At 38.5% G+C, this 25,854-nt stretch overlaps 1 protein-coding gene across 1 annotated transcript in view; it reads left to right on the top strand.

Annotated features, from left to right (window-relative positions):
• The window catches only part of GFRA3 (GDNF family receptor alpha 3), a 198,102-nt gene that overhangs the window by 143,019 nt on the left and 29,229 nt on the right, over positions 1-25,854 (top strand). The gene's annotated exons all lie outside the window — the stretch shown is intronic.

The following is a 25,854-nucleotide window of genomic DNA, read 5'->3' as shown; positions in this document are numbered from 1 at the left end:
AAAGAGCAGCAACTTTTCTTTCCTAGTGCACAATTTTGATGCTGAATAAAGTTATATAACTAAAACTTGGCAAAAGAGCATCTCTAAGAGCATCTCTGAAAGAATGAGTAAGCACTAAGGGCTGGAAGGCAACACAGCAAAAGAGCTACTGAAACAATGGAAGTGCTTCTGTATGGATCTCTAGGCATTAGTGCCATTTGCCTGACTTTCGTAACTGCCATTACACTGCACTTACTCACAGTTTACATACACAGATGGAGAAAGATGAAGCCAGTTCCTGGCATCAGTCCTTGTTATCCTTTTGTCAGCAATGCTTTACTCTTTAAGGACAGTGGACAAGGTAAGTTCATTTTTTCCACCACTGGCTGTTGTTTTAAAAGACTGACAGCAGCAAAATAAGAAAACCAAAGAACTTCAACTATGGCCCTGTTGCAGTAACCTGAAACTCATTCTACTGTCAAGGAGCTATAGACAGCTGAATGATGTTTGAATCATATTATGACAGACACCAGAGCAAGACTTCCTGTTTAAGTTGTTTTGTTAATGCTTATACAAAAAGGAGCACTCAGATTGTAATTAATCTTTTCTTTTTAGTTTACTTATTTGGGTTTTCTAAGTGAAACGAGCTCCATTAAAAGACATAGCAGAAAAAAACAAAAAACAAAAACAAAACAAAAAAAAAACATTGCACTGCATTTACTTTTATAATCGTATATATACACTGTTCTGTCTCTTTAAAGTTTCCAAAAGTGGCAATACTGAACGTTCTGTTAACAAGTTACCTAGACTCTACGCTAATTTACATACATTACATATGGTCAATTACTACAACAAGAGGAGCAGCTACCTCACAAGCTAAAACGTCCATGACCACACACGAGATCCTGGGACTTACAACACTTGAAATTTAATAATCTACTTTGTATAATGTTTTATTTAAAATAAGTGGTCCATAAATCCAAAACCTAAATCATGTAGGACTTTTTCGACAGTACTTTAATTGCACAAGGGGTAGGGTTTTCAGTATGTCCCATTTGTAATGTTGTACTTCATTTATAAAAGTTTCAGTTTGTAAGTTAGGTTCCTTACTATGTTAAAGCAATGACTACATTTTATTTGTGACCGATGCCTAATTAGGCAGGCTGGGAGACGGTCACTTAAGACATTTGGCAGTGTGCCATAGGAGGTGTACTTTTTTGACTTGGATGAGTGTATCCACTCCAATATATTGTCCCTTGAAGTATTTTTGTTATACTGGTACTATAGTTCAAGTATAATGGTACTTCTGCATTTCTAAATTGTGAAATCAAAATGCCATGTGGGGATAGTTCATACCTGTATATCACCTGCATTTGAACTATAATTATTCTATCAACTTTCTGTTTCTAAGAGCAATATTTAAAATCTGTCCCTATTTGTCCCCCCCCATCATTTTAGGCTTTGTCCAGATTTTTTAAGAGGTTGAGCAGTATGGTGTGATTGGGAGAGTAAGAGTAATGTGTGAATGAATGCAGGTATGAATGAGGAAGTGACTGTGTGTGTGTGTGTGTGTGTGTGTGTGTGTGAGACTGGGAGAGTAAGAGTGATGTGTGAGTGAATGCAGGTATGAATGAGGAAGTGACTGTGTGTGTGTGTGTGTGTGTGTGTGTGTGTGTGTGTGTGTGTGTGTGTGTGTGTGTGTTTATATGTATGAGTGTGTGTGTCATGGGGGAGAGAGTGAAGAGTGAGTGTGATCCCTGGCAGCACCAGCAATGATGTCTGTGTAAGTCTGGTCCATAGCACTGGACACATACCTCTCACCCTCTTAGATCAAGAAATCTGGACAAAGCCAAAAATAGTGGGGGTACAAAAGCACAAAATAGGGACACTTTTAAGTACTGCTCTCACAAACTTAAAAAGTTGATAGAAATGCAGGTTTTGCATTAGCATGAATTTTCTGAAGGGTATGAAGTATGAAACTCAACTGTCTGTCATTATTTTATCACTTCAGCCTCAATGATCTGCCAGTGATTTGCCAGAAAACAACAATTTTATGAGAAAAAGACCAAAAATATGAGGCAAAAATCTATACAGTTGAGAGGTATGATCGACAGAGCCAAATAATAGGGACAGATTTTAAATATTGCTCTTATAAACTTAAAATTAATATGGTTGCCATTACTTTTGCTTACCTCGCAACCATAGTATATCAGTGTTATGCTGTTAAGCAGAATGTACACTTTTTTTGGTAATTGACTTTTTATTGTACTTTTGAGCTTTTCTCCCCAGGTCTCCTAGTCCAGTCGGGCAGCCTTGTTAAACAAATGTCAAATAAATAAATAAATAAATAAATGAAATGTGCACTTGATGCGCACCATGGGAGGGGGGGGGGGGGGCACCTGGGAAAACCTGGGTTCAGCAAGGGAGCCTTGAATCCAAAAAGTTTGGGAACCACACTGACTTAGATCCATCCTGTGTGCCATTGTCAGAAATAACTTTGTGTGGCCTACCATGAACAGCAAAATAACACTTCTTCTTAATAATGACAGTACTGGATGCTAGGTTAGGAAGTAGGTCAATCTCAAACCAATTGGTGCAAGAGTCTACTAAGTAAAGTAAAAACCAGAGCAACCAGTATAAAACAGTAGGAACAAAATAAAACAAAATAAAATGAAACTGGTAGGCAGAGATAGCATAAAAAACTGTTTTAATATAAAATAACACAGAAAATAAAGAAGAAGATAAGTGCTTTCATACCAAACTAGGTACTTCATCAGATCTAACTTAAAATATTCTAATCATCCTTATATATATATATATATATATATATATATATATATATATATATATATATACACACACACTAATGTTTCAGGTCATGTGACCCAAGTAACAGCTTAATATGAATAAAATCATTTTACCCTTTACCATTCATTGCTTATAAAATAGTCATCCATTTTATCTCAAGACATTCGGTATGGGTCCTGACATCAACCCCTCTTAATCGAGGCTTATAGATTTCTAAAACCATGAACTTAAACCAGTGATCATTTCCTGCACATTTAACATGTTTAAAAAGAGCATTCTTCTCATCACATTTATTTATATTGTACAAATGCTCTCTAATATGGCCTCTTAAACATCGGTTTGTTTTGCTGATATAGAAAGCTTTACAAATTTCACAAGAAGCACAGTACACTAGATTACAACTGCCACAATTAGCATAGAGATTAATATTAAAAAGGCGCCTGGATGCATGAACTGGTCATCTGTTCTGATATACCTACCTACATTACAGTGATGGCAAGGATAAGTACCTACCTTGTACACATTGATATCGCTATTTGTTCTTGCTAAAGATTTATAGCACAACATTTTCTTTAAGGACAGACGATTCTTAAAACAAAAAGAAGGTATAGCACCTAGCAATTCCTGACATTTTTTAACTGACATCAGTACTCTCCAATGTTTCTTGACCATATCACAAACAAAACTGGTGTCATTTGGATAGGTAAGACTCATCCGTACAGGATAAGTTGACTGACAATCATTAACATTACCATAATTAGCCTGATTCTTAAAAAATGGTCTAGTATGAGTACCCCTCAACGAGATAGTGTCATTCTGTGCCATAGTAATCTCAGTATTACTATAGCCTCTGTCTATAATGTTAGTAATCAGGTCATCAAATGGCTCATACATGTCACTATCTCTTGTGTGGCGGTGCTGGCCTAAAAATTTGCCCCCTTGAAACATAATGTTTCACATGTCTAGGGTGCATACTACGGGCATGCACAATATTGTTAATCTTACAAGGCTTATTATACAGCCTAGTATCCAACTCTCCTAACATTTTAATCACTGCAACATCCAAAAAAGATATACATTCAGAAGAACACTCATAGGTAAACCGAAGGAAGTCCATAGTGCCATTCAAGTATTGTGCAAACTCATACAATGTTTCAAGTGTGCTGCCCCATACAAAAAAATATATCATCCACATAGCGGCCGTAGTATAAAATAAATCTAGAGAAAATATTATTATCACAAAGCACATATTGGGACTCCCATTTTGCCAGAACAATGTTGGCATAACTGTTGGCACAAACTGTGCCCTTGGCTACCCCTGTGTTTTGGAGAAAAAACTTATATACAAAGATGAAAGCATTATGTGCCAAAACAATCTCTAGAAGACTACAGATTAAATAAGTGTTCTTGTTAGTGTAATCAGAGTACTGACTAAGAAACATTCTAATGTAGTCAATCCCAATGTTGTTAGGAATACATGTAAAAAGTGAGCTGACATCCATTGTCACTAATAAAACATCTTCTCTAAACTCTGTACTAGACCATTCATACAATTTATGAAGAAAGTCTTTGATGTCCTTTAATATATTCCCAACTCTGTCAAGAACAGAGCAAAGTTGCTTATCAATATATATGGACATGGGCTTAGTGGCCCATCCTTTCCCAGAAACTATCAGCTGTATTGGTGGTTCAGTGGGATTTTATATATTTTAGGCAACCCGTAAATCTGAGGTATTACTGCATTTTCTACTAAAAAGTATTCATACAGTGATTTGTCCAACACACCTTCCATTAATAAGTCCTCAACATACGCATGTATCTTATCAACTCATTTCAACACTTCAAGTCTAGTTACTGCAGCATAGGTATACTCATCACTCAGCATCGTATTCATAACATTCATGTAATGTGTAGAATCCATAACAACTATTCTGCCCCCTTTATCAGCAGGGCAGAAACATATGTCATCACATCTAACCAATTCTAATAGGGCAGAAGACTCACCACGGCTCATATTTTTAAAACTCTTTCCATGTTTGTTAGTGAATTAACTATAGATATCATCTTCACATAATTTGTAAAAAGCCTCTACCAAAGGGGTGTTAATAGGAGTAAGCAATTTGTTTTTTTTTAAAGCAGAACCAGCATAACCACTATTACCATACTCCATTTTTAAAGAAATATTTCACACAAATAATCTTAAATTAGTAAGAACATTAGTCAAAGACGAGTGTCCAGCAGATATAAAGCTGAGTCCATAGTTCAGTACCTTAATCTGTTCAGGGCTCAGAACAACTGTAGAAATGTTAAAAATCAGACCTTCCACCACACTTTGCTGCATTTGTACAATATAAATAAATGCGATGAGAAGAATGCTCTTTTTAAACATGTTACATGTGTGGGAAATGATCACTGGTTTAAGTTCATGGTTTTAGAAATCTATAAGCCTGGATTAAGAGGGGGTGATGTCAGGACCCATACTGAACGTCTAGAGATAAAGTGGATGCCTATTTTACAAGCAATGAATGGTAAAGGGTTAAATGATGTTATTCCTATTAAGCCGTTACTCAGGTCACGTGACCTGAAACATTAGTGTATATATAAGGATGATTTGAATGTTTTAAGTTAGATCTGATGAAGTACCTAGTTTGGTATGAAAGCTCTTATCTTTTGTTTATTTTCTGTGTTATTTTGGATTAAAAGAGTCTACTAAGACCAAATAATATTGACTATTCCACTTGAAAATGTCTGTGGCTACTGTCGACCAACATAGTTCCAGAATCTGCTTAAGCTGAAGTGGTTCCTTCTGTTGATGTGGCTTTGCACTATTGCACACTGAACAAGATAAAAGTGCTGTCTCAATGTCTTGTGAAATAGAAGGTCAAAATACATGTCCTCCTGCCCATCCTTTGGTAGATTCAGTACCTGAGTGACCATGATGCAATATAGTAATGTGCTCTTGTTGTAAGGACTTTAGAACAATTACTTTTGGACCTTTCATTATGATACCTTTGTCAGACAAAATCTCATCTCTGTAAGGAAAATAAGGTTGCACTTCTTGAGGTAAACTAGATTGCTTTGACGGCCATCCTTGATTGATAAAGTGGTTGAGCCTTTGTAAAACTGAATCTGTGGCTGCGTGATTCCTCAGCTCATCAACATGTGGAAGAAAAATTTCTCACTTCCATGCCTTCAAAATCAAAGTTCTCATTCTCGTGCTGTTCTGTGGTGTTTCCAGATGATCTGGATTAGGTATCAGCAAGATAAATAAGTTTGTCTTTCTTGTAGACAAGACTGAAATTGTACTTTTGTAATATCAGCATAATATGTTGCAGTCTGGCTGAGGCTGAATGCATAGGATTTCTCAAGATAGTGACTAATGGTTGGTGGTCTGTTTCAACCTGGATAGATCTACTATAAACATAATTATGGAACTTAGAACATGCAAACACAATTGCGAAAAGCTCTTTCTCAATCTGGGCATACTCCATCTCAGTTTGGGTAAGAGTTCTCAATGCATAGGCAACAGGTTGATCCTCTTGTAGAATTACTGCACCAAGACCAAATTTTGAAGCATCACAGGAAAGTGTTACTGGCTTCTAAACATCATAGTATCTGAGAGTTGGTGGACTAGCAATTTTCTGTTTTAGGATATCAAATGCTCTTTGGTGTTGCTCTGACCAAGACCAGGATACATCTTTATGTTTCATCTCTCTGAGTGGTGCTGAAAGTTGGCTCAGATCTGCAATGAACTTGCCTAGGTAGTTAACCATGCCAAGAAAATGTTGCAGAGCTTGAACATTGTCTGGAGCTGGCATCTCAAGAATGGCTGTTTGTTTCGAAGGGTGTGGTCGTAAGCCTGTACTTGTAAATTAGTGACCAACATAAGTAACTTCTTGTAGCCTGAACTTGCATTTGTGTGGATTGAGCTTAAGATTCACTTGATGTGCCCTTTCTAGAAATTTTCTGAAATTTCTGTCATATTCTGCTTTATTGTGACTGCCTCCTAGTATGTCATCTACTATGATATTACAGGGATACCCAGAAAAAATCTGCTCCATTGCATGTTGAAAGACTTCACTTGCAGAATTTATCTCAAATGGCATTCTCAAATATCTTTACCTGCCAAATGGAGTACTGAAAGTAGTGAGCAATGAAGATTTCTTGTCAAACTGAATTTGCCAAAATGAACTTGTTGCATCTAAGACAGAAAAAATAGTGGCATTTGGCATCAAGGCTGAGACTTCTTTGACTGTGTGCATTGGATGATGAGGTCTTTTTTAGTGCTTTGTTCAAATCCTGTGGGTCAATAAATATTCTGATGTCATCTGAGCTTTTCTTATGAGGTTCCACCATGGAAGATACCCATTCAGGTGGAGTTTCAACTGGACAAATCACACCTTGTTGCACCATTTTATCTAACTCAGCTTTAACTCTGTCCTGCATGGCTATTCAAACTTTATGTGCTGGCTTGACAACTGGACTGACCTGTGAGTCTAACTTCATGGAGTACACAACTGGAAACTTGCCTACTTTGTCTTTGAAAAGATGAGCATGGGTAGAAAAAAATGTACTGGGCAAAATTACAGTAGTGGCCTTTTTAGCTAACTTGGTGGACTTCGTTATTAAATTAAAGCAGTCCCATTTTCAAACTGCCTCTGAACCCTAATAATGACTGGACATGCCTCTTGACCACATAAAATAATTATCATAGCTTCTTCCAGCAGAGTAACATGAAAACACTACTGAGCCTTTGGTTTGAATGTCTTCACCTCCATAAGCAACAAGCTTCGCACAGCTTGCCAAATCAGGACTTTCACCTTTACACACTCTAGCAAATGTTTCTGATGGCATAACATTGCACGTGGAGCCTGTGTCAAATCTGAGCTCTGTGGGCTTGCCATTTATCTGAACAGTACAAAATATTTCATTCTTTGCACTTAAATCTACTGCATGACTGTTTCATGAAGCACTGGCACACCATCAGCATAAAGAGTAAGCTTACCACTGTCTAATTGATCAACTTATTTCTTAAAATGTTCCCTTTTAATGAAAGAATATAGGCCTTTTGATTTACAAAATCTTTTGAAATTATTCCATTTATTACATTTGTGGCATTGTTAACCAAAAGCTAAACACTTTTCCCTTTTAGATTCATGACTCCCACCACAATTATGACTGTTGGCAATGAAACTAGGTTGGGGTCCATGCTTTGAGTTTGCTGACTCACTCATACTTTACTATGACTGTGCAAACTCTGGAATTTGCTGGAAGGTTCTGGGGTTTACCAGTGAGTACTGCAGGGGTTACAGTTGCTGCCATGTGCTTGGGCCTGTTTTTTTTAACCACGTGCTACATGCTGTCAATATGAGCTTTATCACTGTGCCTTCTAGAGCTATTCTCATTTGTAAGTATATTTGTGTGCTTTTCTGTAAGCTCATATATCTGACAAATCTCAATGGTCTTATTCAAAGTTAAATCATTGGCACAAAGTAAAATCTTTCTCATAGCATCATCTTTTATACCACACACAAGTCTGTCCTTTACCAACTCATTCCTTAAGTCACCAAATCTGCACGTTTTAGCTCTGTTCCTCAGGTCAGTTATATATGCTGCAAAAGTATCACCAGGGTTTTGATCCCTTGTGTAAAATACATGCCTTTCCATTGTAACATCTGTCTGGGTGTTACACATTTCTGCATATTTATGTTTTAAGCACTCAGGGTCCTCCCTTGACTCAGCCAGTACAAAAATATGATGGTTTTCCCCCTCTCCTGTATAAATAGCAAGTACATATATACAAGTAAATATTCCCCTTGAAATGGCTTTTGACCCAGCTAAATTAAGTAGAATGAATGCCTTTGTATGGTCATCTTTATCAGAAAATGCAGCCTGTATGAAAATGGCATACTCTTGTTCAATTACTCGCCAGTTCTCAGCAATATTACTGTCAAACACAAATGGGCTGGGTTTTTGAAATTCATCTGCCATTCCCACAAAGTATACAAAAACACATTGAAAATATGGCCCTTGTAATTATGTACAAATAAACAGTGCCGTGAGCTTGTAACAACATTCAAATGCACAATAAACTCTTCAAAATATTGTACATTGCGAAATATGCTCTGTAATGGTTGTATTCTGCGAAATATGCCTTGTAATGGCTGTACTTTGCAAAATGGCTTTACTGTAGCACTGCACAAACATGCAAACACTTTATATACTTCTGATAACTTTGATATCTTTGCTTAATACGAAAAATGCATGCTTTGTGAAAATGTGGTCGTTTCCCTTTAAATATTCGTTTTATGCAATTCTGACTTTATTTCAAAAATTTTCCTTTGTAATTTGAATATTTACATATCTGTTTATGCAAATATTATTTAGAATGTTCTGTATGACCTGTTTCATATTATGCAAAAAGAAATAGTGCTGAGCAAGTTTTAATATTTGAAATTTATTTCTGACCTGTTCTGCAAATTTGCACATATATTCCTCCAGCCCTAAGCAAGTGCCTCTAGTTAACTAGCTAACAGACAGACCTTACATTCACACGTGATTACATCTCAACAGCTAACTACAAAATGGCATGTCTGGCTTGCATGTGCTCAGTATTGGGTAGCTTGTTAAAGGCATATACACACATATTGATCTACAGCATGCATATGGCCAGTTTTAGTTTGCCCAGGTTAAGTAAGACAGTAGCATAGATACAATGCAGTCAGTAGATGATAACTACAAGTGGGATATACAAGATTATACTATCATCGGTGCCACTGGCTTGGCAGGTTGCATATTCAGCTTTGATAGAAAGACGTTAAAAAGCTGTGCTTTCTATTCTTAGGCTAGGCATTTTGGTTCATGTTCTTGCACTGACATTGATGTACAGAAGGGAGTTCTGTATAAATGTAGTGCTGTCCTTTAGATGAGATGAGATGAGATGCTAGACTGAGGCCCAGTCTGTAGTAATATTCATGATAATTAAGGCATGTGCTAAAAGATTAACTTGCTCAATGAAGAATAAGGCACAGTTTTGATTAATGATTACAAACTTTAAATTAAAAATAAGTTAATTTTTGCTTTATATATCATACATCTGATAATGCACATTATATGCATATAAGAGTTATATTCACTTAATACCTTTCTTATTACATTCATAACCTGCCCCCATGTTTAATATTTTTCACGAAGAAGCCATTTTACTACTGCCTTTAGCGTAACATTTTTATCTTATATCATAGGTAGTCTGTAAAAGTTATCAAAACCCTACTTGCTGACATTTGTTATCTTTTTAGAGATAGAAAATTGGGTAAAATCTGAGTAAAACTGGCTAGGCTTGTATGGGCTTTTGAGCCATTAGTGTAGTGATCTCCTAGGAACCTACAAATTTATGTACCATCTTAATTATATTTTCCATATTCATCTGCACTTGCCGTAAGCCAAATTTCCCTTATTTTACCAAAAAAATGACTTTATATTAGCTGGTGATAGTTAAATCTTTAGTTCAGCTAGATGAAATCCAAATGTACCTGTACCCTTAGGAAATTTAAGAAATTACTCTTCACACATGACCATGCCATCTGAGTTGTTCTTAGTATTGTTATAGCATGTTTCGACCGACACTGTTAGGCAGTAATATAGTTGATCTATGATAATTATGTTGCCATCATTTAATTCATTAGTTAGGCCAACTTCAGACTGCAGTGCTTGCAGCCAGCTTGGATAGGGATGGTTATTTGGAGCCAGCAGTCATATAAGTACAATTGTAGATGCAAATCTCTTATATTGTGTTACAGATTTCCAATATATGTCCTACGTTTGACTTATGGTGTTATCAATAGCTATTTGCTGAGCAATTCTCTCTTTCTAACCATAGTAGAGGAGCTTGTCCCACTTTTTAAAACAAAAGTTAGTGATACTATAATAAGGGACAGATTTATGAATCTGCATACTTACATTCTGTGTGTATAATTGTTCATTTTCTCCTTTTATTCCCTGCCCCTACAGACCATCAGGCCTCTGCTGTGACCATGCTTCTTCATTCTTCATTACTTGGCCAGGAATCACTTGAAATGTGGCCATCATCCAGGCAGCCATGAACACTAATTCCATTTCCTGTCCTTCATCCCTCCCTCAGTGTCTGGATGTGAGGGCTTACTTCATCTTCCCTTGTGTGCGGGTGTCTGTGTGTGTCTTTGTGCATTGCTTCACATGCACCAAGAAAGATCCCATGTAGGCATTGCTTGACAGAGTCAAACTGCTGCATGCCATGCACATCTGTATTCAGTGCAGGTTGGCAGTGCAGCAGGCTGGCAGAATTGCCTCATTCCCCCAGCCTCTCTCTCTCCTATCCTTTGTCAACTTTTTCAGCACCAAAGTCGCTAATTTATCTCAGGTCATCATAATGCAGTCAGAACTTTATCTCTTTGCACCACAGAGATGACTACCATGTATAATAGTTTAGCGCGGAGTTGCCAGTAGAGCACCATCGGGCAGCGCCGGTTAAACAAGGTTAAACTATTTCTGGCTCCGTAAAGTCTGCTCTTCATTTTTTCCCTTAGAACTGCTGTACTTGTAATCTAAACAGTCTATTCTCTATCTGTAAAGCTCAGCACTTGTTCCTAAAGCATTTTTTAGTCAGGTAAAGCACTTCTGTATTATACAAAGTACTTCACTAGCTTAAAACCCCCTTGAGTACCCACTTCCCTATAGGTCCTTTCTGACTCAGTTACACAGCAAACTTTTTCATTTCTTCTAGCATGTCAAAGGGTCAGTTGCTAGCGTCCTCTCCTGCTCAGCTGGTGAATCTGGGAATATTGAGGCAATGTTACAATTGCCTCATGTACACAGACAACCCTCTCCTCCTCCCACAAAACACAAATACATGCGAGAGATGCAACTATATAGCCAAACTGGAGGCTGAGCTCTCTCAACTCAGGACTGGCAAAACCAGACAGGAGGAGAAGGTAACCACACACACCATAAACCCAGTCTCACATAGAACTATCACAACTACAAATCAAACACATAAACACACAAAGACATACTCGGAGGCACTGATCAAAAATCTACCAAAACAGCAGAGGCCTCCAAAGCAGACACCCAAACAACTGCCACCTCATGACATAACACAAGCAACACATAGATCACAAAGTCAGTGTGCAAATCAGTCACAGCCCTTAAGACCAAACACAATGCCAGACACACTTGTCATAGGTGACTCCATAGTCAGACACACTGATGTCCCACTCACCAGACTGAACAAGGAGAGGGTCACAGTAAGCTGCCTGTCGGGTGCTAGATTCCGCCACATAACACAAGCACTCAGGTCACTCCACAGCAAGTACAAATATGACTCAGTCATTGTCCATGCCGGTGTGAATGACCTGAGACGTACCTCCCTGGACTACATGAAAAGAGACATAAAGGAGCTCTCAGATTATGTAGCCCAGGCTAGTATGACCCTGACCCTGAGCAGTATCCTACCTTCACCAAGAATGATGCCACAATACAGAGACAAAATTATCAGTTTTAATAATTGGCTTAATTTCTGGTGTCATTCTAAGGGGATCCAATGTCTGTCTGCCTGGAATGACATGCTTGACAAGCCACGCTGCTTCGCAAGGGACGGCTTGCACCTGTCACTCCTGGGTTTCCGGATATTGGCAAAGGCTCTTGCCACCCCCATAGTGCCTTTTTTAGACAAGGCTCAAATTCTAAACCCACCGCCCTAGAAAACAATAATGGAAAAAAACTAAGGGTAATGCTGCTCAATGCCATAAGTCTAAATCTCAAGATGCATGCCCTCGAAGCCCTCCTCAGTATGGAGAACATCGATGTCTGTGCTGTGACTGAAACCTGGTTCAAGGCTCCTGAGAGCACCCCAGCACTATCAGGTTTTACCTCATATCATGCGTTCCGGCCCCAAAACCCGGACCGTACCACAAAAGGAGGGGGTGTATCCATATTCATCAAGGATACCCACACCTCCAGGCTGGTGGCAACTCACGAAGCATCAGAGACCATTCAGGTGCAATTAACCATAGGCAAAACTGCTCTACAGTTTGTAGCATGTTACAGGCCACCCTCTCAAACTCAGGAACCCCACACAGCCTTCCTGAAGACACTGGAGAGTATAAATGTCTCTCCAAACACCATCATATTGGGTGACTTCAACTACCCAGACATAGACTGGGAACATTACTCAAGCCCCAATACCCTAGCCCAAAGGTTCCTGGAGTTCATAAACTCAAATGCTATGGAACAACTTGTCACCATTCCCACAAGAGGTGAAAATATACTAGACCTGATCATCACAAACATGGGGACAAAATGCTCCATACCGGAAGTATATCCCTCATTGGTGAGATCAGACCATAAACTAATCTCACTGGAGATCCACATCCCGCCCCCACCCCCAACAAAAAAGACCACAGTGAAGAACTTCTCAAAAGCCAACTTCACACTTCTTAAGACTGGTGTGGTATCCTTCAAGGTCCCTGAGCCATTGGAAACCACAACCCACGCTGCTGAATCCCTTACAAATGCTTTCTACGAGCACCTTTAGGATTGCATGGATCAAGCAATCCCAAATAAAATCAAGACCCTTTCCACCAAAGGCAAGCGCCCGATCTGGTGGACCCCAGCCATAAACAAACTTTACAACAAGAGGAGAAAGCTACTACAAGATAGAGCAAAATCCCTAAAAGGGAAGACATCTCTGATCAATACTAGTAAAAACCTACGATCACTCATAAAATCATCCAAGGCCAACTTTGAGAGAAAAATCACCAAGAACTCAAAAGACAATCATAAGGCCTTCTTTAGCTATGTTAGAAATCTGGGTGGAAACTCACAGATATGCTCAGAATTAGTCCAAAATGATACAAAAATCACTGAACCCACAGACATTGCAAACATACTGGCAGACAGGTTCAGTGAAAATTTCTCCCAAAAGGAGAAATATCTATCCCAGCAGAGTGTAGCCTCCCAATCATCTCAAATGTCCAGGTGAGAGCTGCTCTCTCTAAAGCTAAAAACACAGCATCAATGGGACCGGATGGTGTCCCCGGCTGTGTGCTACACGAACTCAATGAGGAACTAAACCCGCACATAAGGCTGCTGTTTAATCTTAGCCTTACCACAGGATACGTACCCAAAGAGTGGCGTACGGCAACTGTGGTCCCACTCCACAAAGGTGGTGCTTCTACGGACCCTGGTAATTACCGCCCCATAAGCTTAACAAGCCTGGTCTGTAAAGCTATGGAGAGGATCATAATGGAACTCATAAATAAAGACATAGGGGACCTACAGACATTGGATCCTACCCAATTCGGCTTTGTCAAGGGCAGATCATGCCTCTTGAACTTGGTCGACTTTTTTGAAACAGTCACCAAGGCCATTGATGAGGGTAAGGCAGTTCACACAGCCTATCTTGACCTTGCAAAAGCTTTCGACACAATACCCCACTCGGGTATCATAGAAAAGCTCACCAGCTTAAATGTAAACCCATATGTCACAAGATGGGTTGCAAACTGGCTCAAGGACAGAACCCACAGGGTTAGAGTTGCTGGTGCCATGTCAGACTCCAAGCCGGTCACAAGCGGTGTCCCACAGGGCTCAGTCCTCGGCCCCCTCTTGTTCGGCATCTACTTTTCAGAAGTGCTGGAAACATAGGAGAATTGTGGCTGACAAAGTTTGCAGATGACTGCAAACTGGGCGCCATAGTTGAAAATCCATCAGACACAGATATCCTTCAGAGAGGTCTCATAGAAACAGATAACTGGTGCCAGAGCCATGGCCTTAAGCTAAACGCCAAAAAATGTATAGTCATACCCTTTGGTAAAAACAAGGTAACCCCAAGTTACCACATAGGTGGCAATCCATTAAGCACAGAAGAGGTTATCAGGGACCTGGGGACCCAAGATGACAGTAACCTTTCTTTTGACACTCACATTGCCAAAGTGGTTAGGAGGACCTTCTACATTGCCCACCTGATTATGAAGGGATTCACATCCAGATCAAGGGAGGTCATTGTTCCCCTGTACTCTTCACTTATCAGACCAATGATTGAGTACAATGCCCTATTCGGAATGTATCTTACCCGACACCTGCAGCAATTGGAAAGACCCCAAAAGTTCCTCACCAAAAGGATAAAGGGGCTCAAAAATATGCCATATACTGCCCGACTGAAGAAACTCCAGCTCTATTCAGTCGCATACCGTCTGCTCAGAGGTGACCTGTGCCTGACATACAAGGCCATGTCCATCCCGGAATTAATGGACATGCTCCACCTCAAAAAATCCAAATCCACCAGAGCCACAAGAGCAAGAGACTTAAACCTCAATACGGATATAAATAGGACATGCTGGAGGGACAGATTCATCACCCAGAGACTCCCTATGCTGTGGAACAGAATCCCGGTCCATGTGAGACAGAGCACCTTGCTGGCTCTGTTCCAAAGGAATCTTGACCAGTGGATGGGAGATCGTAGGTTTACCCCAGGGATCATCTCTGTATCACTGCTGGACAGAGGCACGGCAAACTAATGGGTATAGTATTCTTCAACCTAAGGGGTGGTGAAAGCCACACAACTCTGGCTAGGCTTATAAATGCCCTAGGGCAGACAGCCTAGTATGAACCTATGAACCTATGAACCTATAAGCTCAGCTATGTCTACCATTTTTATTTTATTTATCTATGCATTGTTAACAGGGTTAGTGCCAGTAGGTCAGTGTCCTGTTTTCAGGGGACAGCCGAGGTGATATTCATACTGAACAGGGTAAATTTGGCCGGGACACTGGGGAACTTCCATGGCCCTTTTCAAAAAGTGCTAGTGGATCCTTTGCATCCACCTGAGTTATCATCAGCATAGGCAGATGGGACCTCAGTTTAACACCAAATCCAAAGGAGGGCACACTCAAGAGTGCAGCACCCCCCTTATGCTGTATTCTAGAGTCAGAATAGGAAAATAAACCCAAGCACCTGGGATTGAACCCCTAGCCTTCTGATTCTTCAGCACCAAAAGCAAGTGCACTACCTGTTGAACCATCAACACTGACCCTTATTATACTAGGCCAGCACTCTGTCATCTTTAATTAAACCATATAATTTTTATATGGCTCAGATGAGTAACCCTACAACAGAAAACCAGCTGTTACAACCTTCCCGCTTTCTGGCAATCTGACTACAAAAGTTCAACTCAAAGGTTCCACATGAACTTTTTTTAAGCCTACTTAAGGTCCAGCCCTTTTATTTACATACTTCTTTATGTATTTTATTTATACATAAACTCATTTTTCTTGCGTCTGCGTTTGGCAGAAGCTCACTATTTTGAGTGAATACAATGCTACTGCTTTGGTAAAACGATATAGCACAACCATGTCCAGCTTCAGCTTTGTATAAATAGTTCTGCATAACCTAAGTTACATATGTTGTTTTATAACAAGCCACTGCAGATCTCCATGTATCTGTATGCACTTTTTCTCTATATAGTTGGTTTGTTTCCAACTGAAAAAATCTTAATTTTATAAACGCTGCTGGCATGCATGTATTTATTGGGTGTTATGTTCATACTTTTTTCTACTTCTGTGTTCTTACTTAATGTACTCCTCTGAAAGTGTGCCTCTTATATGTTTGCAACTATACCTTATGCTGTATTTGGCCCAGGTCATTTCTAATAACTTTCATCAGACTAGCTTACTTATCCATAATCATAAAGAAAGAAAACAACTTCACCCTTTTAACATTCATACATTTTTCAGCTTTCAGTATATTAATAACTGCTTTCATCTTAATTTATATTTCCTTTCATTTTTGATTACCTGTATGTCTTTATTATTTGTTCAGGTTAATCAAAAAAAAGACAACATAACAGGTTGTAGCTCATGTTAATTAGATTCCTGAGGAGATAAGCACCAATGTAATAACAACAAACAGCACACAGTTTTGAACTATAATGCAGCTAAAAATATAAAGAAATGTTTAACATGAGGTAACAGCACTGATTCATAACAAATTAGTTCATATAAAATGGTGAGTAATAAAGTTAGGCACACAGTTATAAAATACTATAATATTTACAGTTCAGTTTGAATTTACATACAGTAAACCAATTATTCACATATAGATAATCTGTCTTGCATCCAGAGCCAAGAGAAATAGGTTCCAGCACTGTTAGGACCCTGAGCTGACTAAGCAGGTAATCAGATGCTGAATGTATAATGTAACTTTCATGTAACAGAAACGTGTATTCAGAACAATGCATACAATGTGTATAATTACAGCACTAATGCACAAGACTGCACTAGCGTTGCTGGAGGTAAGATAATTATGTGGGAAATGGAGGGTGTGAGAAAGCTGGGGGCAGTATTATTAGGAAGGGATTTGGAAAGTATGACAGGAGAAAAAAGGAAGGTATCAGTGGTGAAGAAGTAAGGGAAGGGAAGGACAGAAGAAGGAATAGATTACATACAGACTTAAAGGTAGTCATATAACAGGTGGTGACGGAGAAAAGAAGAGCTAAGGAAAATGGAACAGAAGATAAGTAAATTTTGGAGAGAGAGGAGAATAGTAAAAAAAAAACAAACAAAAAACAACAACAAAAAAATACAAACCTATGGGACCCATACGTGTATATATTTATATATACACGTATGGGTCCCATTTAGATGACCGAAGTCATAGAACTTTGAATTTCATATGGCTAACACCATATGATCAAAGTTTTAAAACTTTGATCATTCTAAACGGAGATCTCCATACAGCGCTGAATGGGAAATTTGCCATTTTCCTCTCTGTAGTGCGATCTTGGAGTTGGTATATTTAAGAAGGGGGGTGTGGGGGTGCAGGGGGACTTGCCCCCCCCCTGTAGAAATGTCCAGGAATATTTTTTGCTTTGTTTTTGTTTTTTTTTAGGTGTTTGAAGTTTTAAAATTTTGATCATATGGCATCGGCCATATGAAATTCGAAGTTCTAAGAAGTTCTAAGACTTCAATCATCTAAATGGGACCTATATGTATGTGTATATATATATATATATATATATATATATATATATATACATATATGTATATATATATATATATATATATATATATATATATATATGTATGTATATATATATATATATATATATATATATATATATATATATGTAAACAAATGATAGTTATACTGGCAGAGAAAATTTGATAAATATGTTATTGGCAGATTAGGAGGGCAACAAGGCATTAAGAAATGAAAAGAAGTAGGACAGCATCTTGGGAAATTCTGAGCATAATAATGAAAAATAGTACATTCTTCTTCTTTTGGCTTTTCTCAGTTAGGGGTCGCCACAGTGGATCATCTGTCCGCTCATGATTGGCAGTGGAATTTTCCGGTGTCAAGTTGCCTGCCTGGCATCCAACTTTCCACTGAAGGCACACACACACACACACACACACACACACACACACACACACACACACACACACACACACACACACACACACACACACATGCCTAGGGCCAATTTAGAGTGTCCAATCCACCTACAGCATGTCTTTGGGATGTGGGAGGAAACCAGAGCACCTGGAGGAAACCCACGTGACCACAGGAAGGACATGCAGACTCCGCACAGAAGGCACCCCAGCCGATGATCGAACCAGAGAACCTCTTGCTGTGAGGTGGCAACGCTAACTGCTGCACCACCGTGGCCAATGAAAAATAGTACCTACAGCTCAGAAAAGAGACAGTAGACTATAGGTAATGATATAATTATTACAGGAATCTGCTGCGGCTCATAAAAATGCTACATCGCCTGCATAATCACCATTTTTTGGCTGTCTACCACCTACCTCACTCTCACAATTTGCACTGTCTTTTTCTTCAGTGTTATACAATAATGAAGTAATATAAAAATAAAGTAAAGATTGTTGAGGCAAACTTGATACACACCCACCTTCCTAATTATCATTTCCTTTACTGTTGCACACTGTTTGGCCCCTCTGTACAAAATAATCATAATTTCCCTAACTGATCAGTAGTATATGCCTCTAATGGTTTATTGCATTCTAATTTGATCAAATTAGATCAAATGAGCTATTTTGATCAAGAGATAAATAATATCTCTACAACATTTTCTTCCACCTAACACAAAAACATCCCTATTTATATTTATTTTTTTCTGTATTTTCTTTCCCCTTTATTGCAAAACTTCTGTTACTGTGGAACATAAATATTAATTTTGGCAGCACTTTCTAAACTAAAGTTATTCTGTGTCACCTTTATTTATTTATATATCTCTTATAGGACTCTAACTACTATTCTGTTTGAGTTAGTCTCATTTTACCTTACACATATTTCTTAAAAAATTCCCCCAAATTTTGTTTTATATCTTTTGTTGCCATATAACATTTGCTAGTAATGCTATCAATATATTCTGCCTTTCCCTTAGCTATTTTTCATTTTATTTATTTATTTACTTAATTTCTGTTTATGTTCAGTAGACTGGAGCATTGGCCCTTTTAGCTGTGGTATTATTACATAATGACAGTAAAGGAAGAAACCCACGTGACCACAGGAAGGACATGCAGACTCCGCACAGAAGGCACCCCAGCCGATGATCGAACCAGAGAACCTCTTGCTGTGAGGTGCCCACAGCTAGGACAGCTGTTTAATCATAGTCTTACCTCTGGATACGTACCCAGGGAGTGGCGCACTGCAACTGTGGTCCCACTTCACAAAGGCGGTGCCTCCACCGACCCTGGAAATTACTGGCCCATTAGCTTGACAAGCCTTATCTGCAAAGCCATGGAGAGGATCATAATGGACCTCATAAATAAAGACATAGGGAATTTGCAGACTTTGGATCCATCCCAGTTTGGCTTTGTCAAAGGCAGATCATGCCTTCTAAACTTGGTTGACTTTTTCGAAACAGTCACCAAAGCCATTGATGAGGGAAAGGCAGTCCATACAGCCTACCTCGATCTGGCGAAGGCCTTGATACAATACCCCACTCGGGTATCATTGAAAAACTCATCAGCTTAAATGTTAACCCATACATCACAAGATGGGTTGCAAACTGGCTGAGTGACAGAACCCACAGGGTCAGAGTTGCTGGCGCCATGTCAGACTCAAAGCCTGTCACAAGTGGTGTACCACAGGGCTCAGTCCTGGGCCCACTCTTGTTTGGCATCTACTTTTCCAAGTACAAGCAAACACAGGAGGGTTATGGCTGACAAAGTTTGCAGATGACTGCAAACTGGGCCATAGTAGAAAACACATCTGACACAGATATCCTTCAGAAGGGTCTCACAGAAACGGATAACTGGTGCCAGAGCCATGGCCTAAAGTTAAATGCCAAAAATGCATAGTCATACCCTTCGAAAAACAAGGTTACCCCAGCTACCAAATAGGTGGCAATCCACTGAGCACAGAAGAAGTTATCAGGGACCTGGGGACCCAGGTTGATAGTAGTCTGTCATTCGACACCCATGTAGCTAAAGTAGTTAGGAAGACCTTCTACATTGCCCACCTTATCATGAAGGGATTCTCATCTAGATCAAGGGAGGTCATAGTCTCCTATACTCATCACTCATCAGACCAATGATTGAGTACAATGCCCCATTCGAATGTATCTGACCCGACACTTGCAGCAGCTGGAGAGGCCACAAAAGTTCCTCACCAAAAGGATAAAGGGTCTCAAACATCTGTCCTATGCTGCCTGACTGAAAGAACTCCAGCTCAATTCAGTCGCCACGCTTGCTCAGAGGTGACCTTTGCCAAACATACAAGGCCATGTCAAACCCAGATTTGATGAATATGCTTCACCTCAAAAAATCTAGATCCGTCAGAGCCACAAGGGTGGGAGACTTAAACCTCGACACGGCTATTAATAGGACGTGCTGGAGGGATAGATTCATCACCCAAAGACTCCCTATGCTGTGGAATAAAATCCCGGTATATGTGAGGCAGAGCACCTCGCTGGCCTTGTTCAAGAGAAATCTTGACCAATGGATGGGAGATCGCAGATATACCCCAGGGATTACCTCAGTGTCACTGCTCGACAGAGGCACAGCAAAATAATGTGTATAGTTCCCCATACTAAAGGGGTGGCGTAAGCCACAAAACTATGGGCTAGGCTTGTAAATGCCCTCGGGCAGATAGCCTAGTATGAACCTATGAACCTAAAGGGGAGGCAAAGTAAAATCTAAAGCTCATGTCTAGTTTACTATTCAGGCCATAAGGCTAACTGAGTAACTGATTAAGTTATATTGGTTGATGGACACTGTGATCAACAAACCGAATACAAATGATTCTTGTATTATTCTTCTTGTTGCGGATTCTTATTTCCATAGTTCACTGTGTTCCTTCTGCTTGACCACGAGAATACATCTATATCCATCTAGACAGATACATAAATAGTCAGAGATATATTCTCTGCTCCTCCTCTGCCATACTTCACAAAACAAACTCCTACATAAAGAGTAAAGAAAGGTCCCTGGTAAAAAACTGTTCTGTTCACTTTAAGTACAACCTTGAGTACTGAATGAAAAAGTTCCGGTTCCGAATGGATCAATTCATTTAAAAAGACATTAAAAAGTAACCTTTGCCAACATCATTCTGCCAGTGATTTCCTTTTTTTAAATTCTTTATTATGAATTTGTCATTGTATTACTAATGAGAGTGTGCCTCTAGGGCCACTGTTATTTCAGTGTCCAGGATGATGACCATAATGATGGTAATGGACAGTCCCAATTCTTGGGTTACAGTCATGGATTTGGCAATGTTGAATTTTGTATGACAACCCAGTTCCCCTGTCACAATTCTCAAGTCTAGAACATCATCGGAAGCTGAGTGCAGAGAAATTCTGGCCAGTGTATACCCATCTTTTCAGTATCCCACCCAGATAGTACTGGGCATGCATAGATATTATTGTATGACATTTCACGTGTGTTACATATACCCTGCACATGGGCTACATGACCACAATGTCTGAGTTAATATTTGAATTGTATGGGTCTACTTAATAAGAAAAAGTTACTCTTTTAATAGTGGAAAGTAAATACTGATCAGGATCACACATTCACTTCTTAAAATGTAATTATGACATCTCTGCTATAGATTCAGTCAGGTGTTTGGTGTAATAAAAGACTGTGTTACATATTCAAATGTTTGGTAGACTATCAGACCTTTGTTTTATATTCAGATACTTGGTATAATATAGATCTATGTTTCATATTCAGGTATTTGTTATAATACAAGGACTGCATTACATATTCATATGTTTGGTAGGATACCATACCTCTGTGTTACTTATTCATATATTTGGTGTAATACTAGGCCTGTGATTCATATTCATACATTTGATATAATATCACATCTGAGTCTTATAGTCTGATGTTTACAATAATACTAGCCTGTATTACATATTCATACATTTAATATAATACCAACTCTGTGTTACAAATTCATTTTAGTATAATACCAGGCCTGAATTCCATATTTGTATTCATATGATTAGTATAATACCAGGTCTGTATTACATATTTATAAGTTTAATGTAATGCTAGGCCTGTGTTTCATATTCATATGTTTAGTATAATACCAGGTCTGTATTACATATTCATATGTTTAGTATGATAGCAGGCCTGTATTACATATTCATATTCATATGATTAGAATAATACCAGGTCTGTATTACATATTTATAAGTTTAATGTAATGCTAGGCCTGTATTACATATTCATATTCATATTCATATGTTTAGTATAATACCATGCCTGTATTACATATTCATATGATTAGTATAATAGCAGGCCTGTATTACATATTCATATGCTTAGTATAATACCTGGCCTCTATTACATATTCATATGTTTAATATAATACCAGACATACAGCAAACATTTGAATATGTATCGTAATACCAGACCTCTGTGTTACTTATTCAGGTGTTTGGTAGAATATCAGACCTGTATTACATCTTCAGGTGTTTGGTAGAATATCAGACCTGTGTTATGTATTTAAATGCTTTGTATACTACCAAACTTATGTTGCACATTCAGAGTCCTGTTTTTATACCTGATATTAACATTCCCACAGGTGCTAAGTATTATGCAATATCCATGCTATTTTCTCAGATGTCAAACTTCTTTTGTTTCATACATAAGGAGCCACATGTCAATTTATTGGGTAATTTCCTTGATTGTGCCTATATCTCACTTCTATGTCTGTTTTAAGATGTGACAGCTTGCCTTGCTGTTCATTTTTAATTACTGCCCATGCTTATGTTGTGCTATAAAATCATTTATGTGTACTATAAATAGAATTTGTGTTTGACCTCACTCAGTACAACAGCTGTCTTTTATAGCAGAGACTGCTGATCTGTAGTCCGTATGGTGTGTGCTCTGCACCTACCCTTGTCTTTTATTTACCCTCCAGCTGTTGTGCTTTTGTACAGTTCTTTTCTTCCCTTAACCATTGTTGAATCCAGTTTGGACCATTTTGTACTTTAATAATAATAATAATGTGTATCTGGTCTTTAATCAAGTGCTGTTTCTGAGTTTTACATTATAATTCATATGTTTTACTAATAGAGTTTACTCGAAATTAATGCATTACAGCAGGACTTCTCTATGCCTATACTACTGTGTGCCTTTGACTTGGGTTATGACTTAGAAGGGTGCTGTATGAATCAGCTGATGTCCTTGGTCAACAAGCAAACAACAAACAAATAGTATTTAGAAGAGCTATGGTTCTTATTATTGTTCTTTATACACAATGGAACAAAAGGTGGGTAATACCTTAGTATGTTTTCAATATGAACTTCAGGAAATCAAAGTAGAACAAATATCAGGAGTATGTTCTAACCCACTGCTGTATGCACTGAGTAAAACTTGTATGTACTGCTTCTGACAGCGATAAGATTAATGTTTATTACAAATGAGCAGACATTTTGAAAAGCATTTGTAATGAAATGTGTTGAGTTGTTATGGTGGTTTATAAATGTTTTTGTTTTCTCAAGTATCAAGTGTTGCCTCTATTTATCTTAAGTAGATTCACAGGTAAGCACTAAGCTAACTGCCCCTGGGGACTATTTTAAGCCTAGCCAATTTCCCTTCCAAAGGTAAGAATAAACCCTGTACCTTCTGTCTGTGAGGTAAATGCCTTAAACATTATACCATACAAAATTTAGCAAAGGTAGAGAAGTAAGTGATCAAGATGTGAGCTCTGCAGTGCAACCGTTGATTGGCATGCACCAGGGCAGTGCTTTTAAGCATTTTAAATAATAGTGCTTTCTCTTCTGATGCAACTTTAACAGTTACCTGAAGGGATAACACAAGGCAAGAAATAGTTCTTCAGATATATTGTGGAGCATAGAAGGACATGGCCAGAGATAACTATACTAAGTATACCGAGATGCATTTTCAGCTATTTCATTTGCTGGTGCTGATATAATATCAGAATATACATTTAACTAAGAATGTTTAGAATATATGCAGAATATCCTTTTATTTCTGTGGTATACATTTTTTTCTAGGAGTGGTCTTGGATCTGAGACAGGCTTATCCTTCAAAGAAACATGGAGTAATGTTTTGCTACAGTTGGGCTAGACCCTGCCTCCCTGTATCAAAGCACAGTCAGTAGGTTGGCTACTGTGTGGAGATCCAGGATATACTTTAATCTGGGTTTATGGACTGTGGATGGGGGTACTATTTTCAGTCAATTCCTTCAATATCTTGATGTAGGTAAAGTTTCATTGTGGGTCATGAGATGAGCTTGGGCAACTTGTAGCACTTATTGGATGTAAGTTATGCTTCACCTACATGATACTACTACTACTAATACCATTTGTTAACCGCATAGACCCATAGGACTCACATTCCTTTTTCAGGAACAATATCTGGTTAAGTGACTTGTGCAAGGTCACACTGTAGACAAATGAGGGCAGAGTGAATCAAACCTTGTACCACAGGAACTACAGCTGACAACCTTAACCCTCTCTACTGTCAGAGAATAATGTTGCAAGTACTGGATTTGTTAATATCATCAGATATAGACTGATTGCTGAATTATGCTTTAAGCTGTCCAGCATGTGACTGCAGGATCTGTTAATCATACTCAGCTAGGAAAATGAGTAATAGATGTTAAGTATATCCTCAGCTGTGAACAGTGGATTCAAACTAGGTTATATTTCGAGAGGCATGTGTAGACATCAAATCTGCGTGGAATCATCAACAATAGTCACAATGTCTAGGACATTTTTTTAGTTGTCACTGAAATTAGAAACCTTAATAAACCTGAAAAGCTTCAAAAAGTCTCTGTGTTACTGTTTAGCAGATCAAGCACGATGTAACCATTTCAGTGATAATGGGTCATCCTTTCTGTCTTTTGACTATATTACTTTACTTATATTTACTCCTTTCTAGTTTCTTCTTATTGTTCATCACCTCCGTCCCCCACTTTATGCCATGTAATTGTTTTCAAAGAATATTCTTCTCTGTATATCTATGATGCACTAATTATTGTTAGTCCTGAAACAATCAGGCTTTGTAATGACCAACATCCATTTTATGTCACTCTGAATTGCTGCTTTTGATTTTTGTTTCATTATGACTGCATGGGGGTAGCTGAGGGCCTTTTGTCCACAACTAAAATTATTTTTTCAGCATTTCAATGCAGGCATTTCTAGGGAGATGCACTGTTTCTTAATTCAGATGTATTACAAATATCTGTGGAAAGCATTTCTGTGCCCTGGATTTAGAAATGTGTCTCAGTTTGTTTAATTTTCAGAGCTTTTCCATTGATCTATATGTACTTTGTTGTGCTATATTTAACCAGAGATCTTAGGTCCTCCAAAATACATCAGTTGCTATGCAAGAGTCATGCTTAAGCAAGATGACAAAAACAGAAGCATTACTGTTTGTTTAAAGCATGTAGACTTGGGATAAGTATGCCACATCTGTTGTGTGCTTTGTATAGCTAGCCTTGCGACATGGGTGAGAATGTTATCTCATTGTTTTAAATGCAGGGTCTGGATGTCAGATGTGGAATATTGCTTTTATAATGTTTTGTGTTGGC

Source organism: Protopterus annectens, chromosome 4.part0, assembly GCF_019279795.1.
Source record: "Protopterus annectens isolate FY-2018-M chromosome 4.part0, PAN1.0, whole genome shotgun sequence".
Lineage (NCBI taxonomy): Eukaryota > Metazoa > Chordata > Ceratodontiformes > Protopteridae > Protopterus > Protopterus annectens.
Note: the sequence above shows the minus strand (reverse complement) of the source record. Positions and strands in the feature narration are given on the sequence as shown.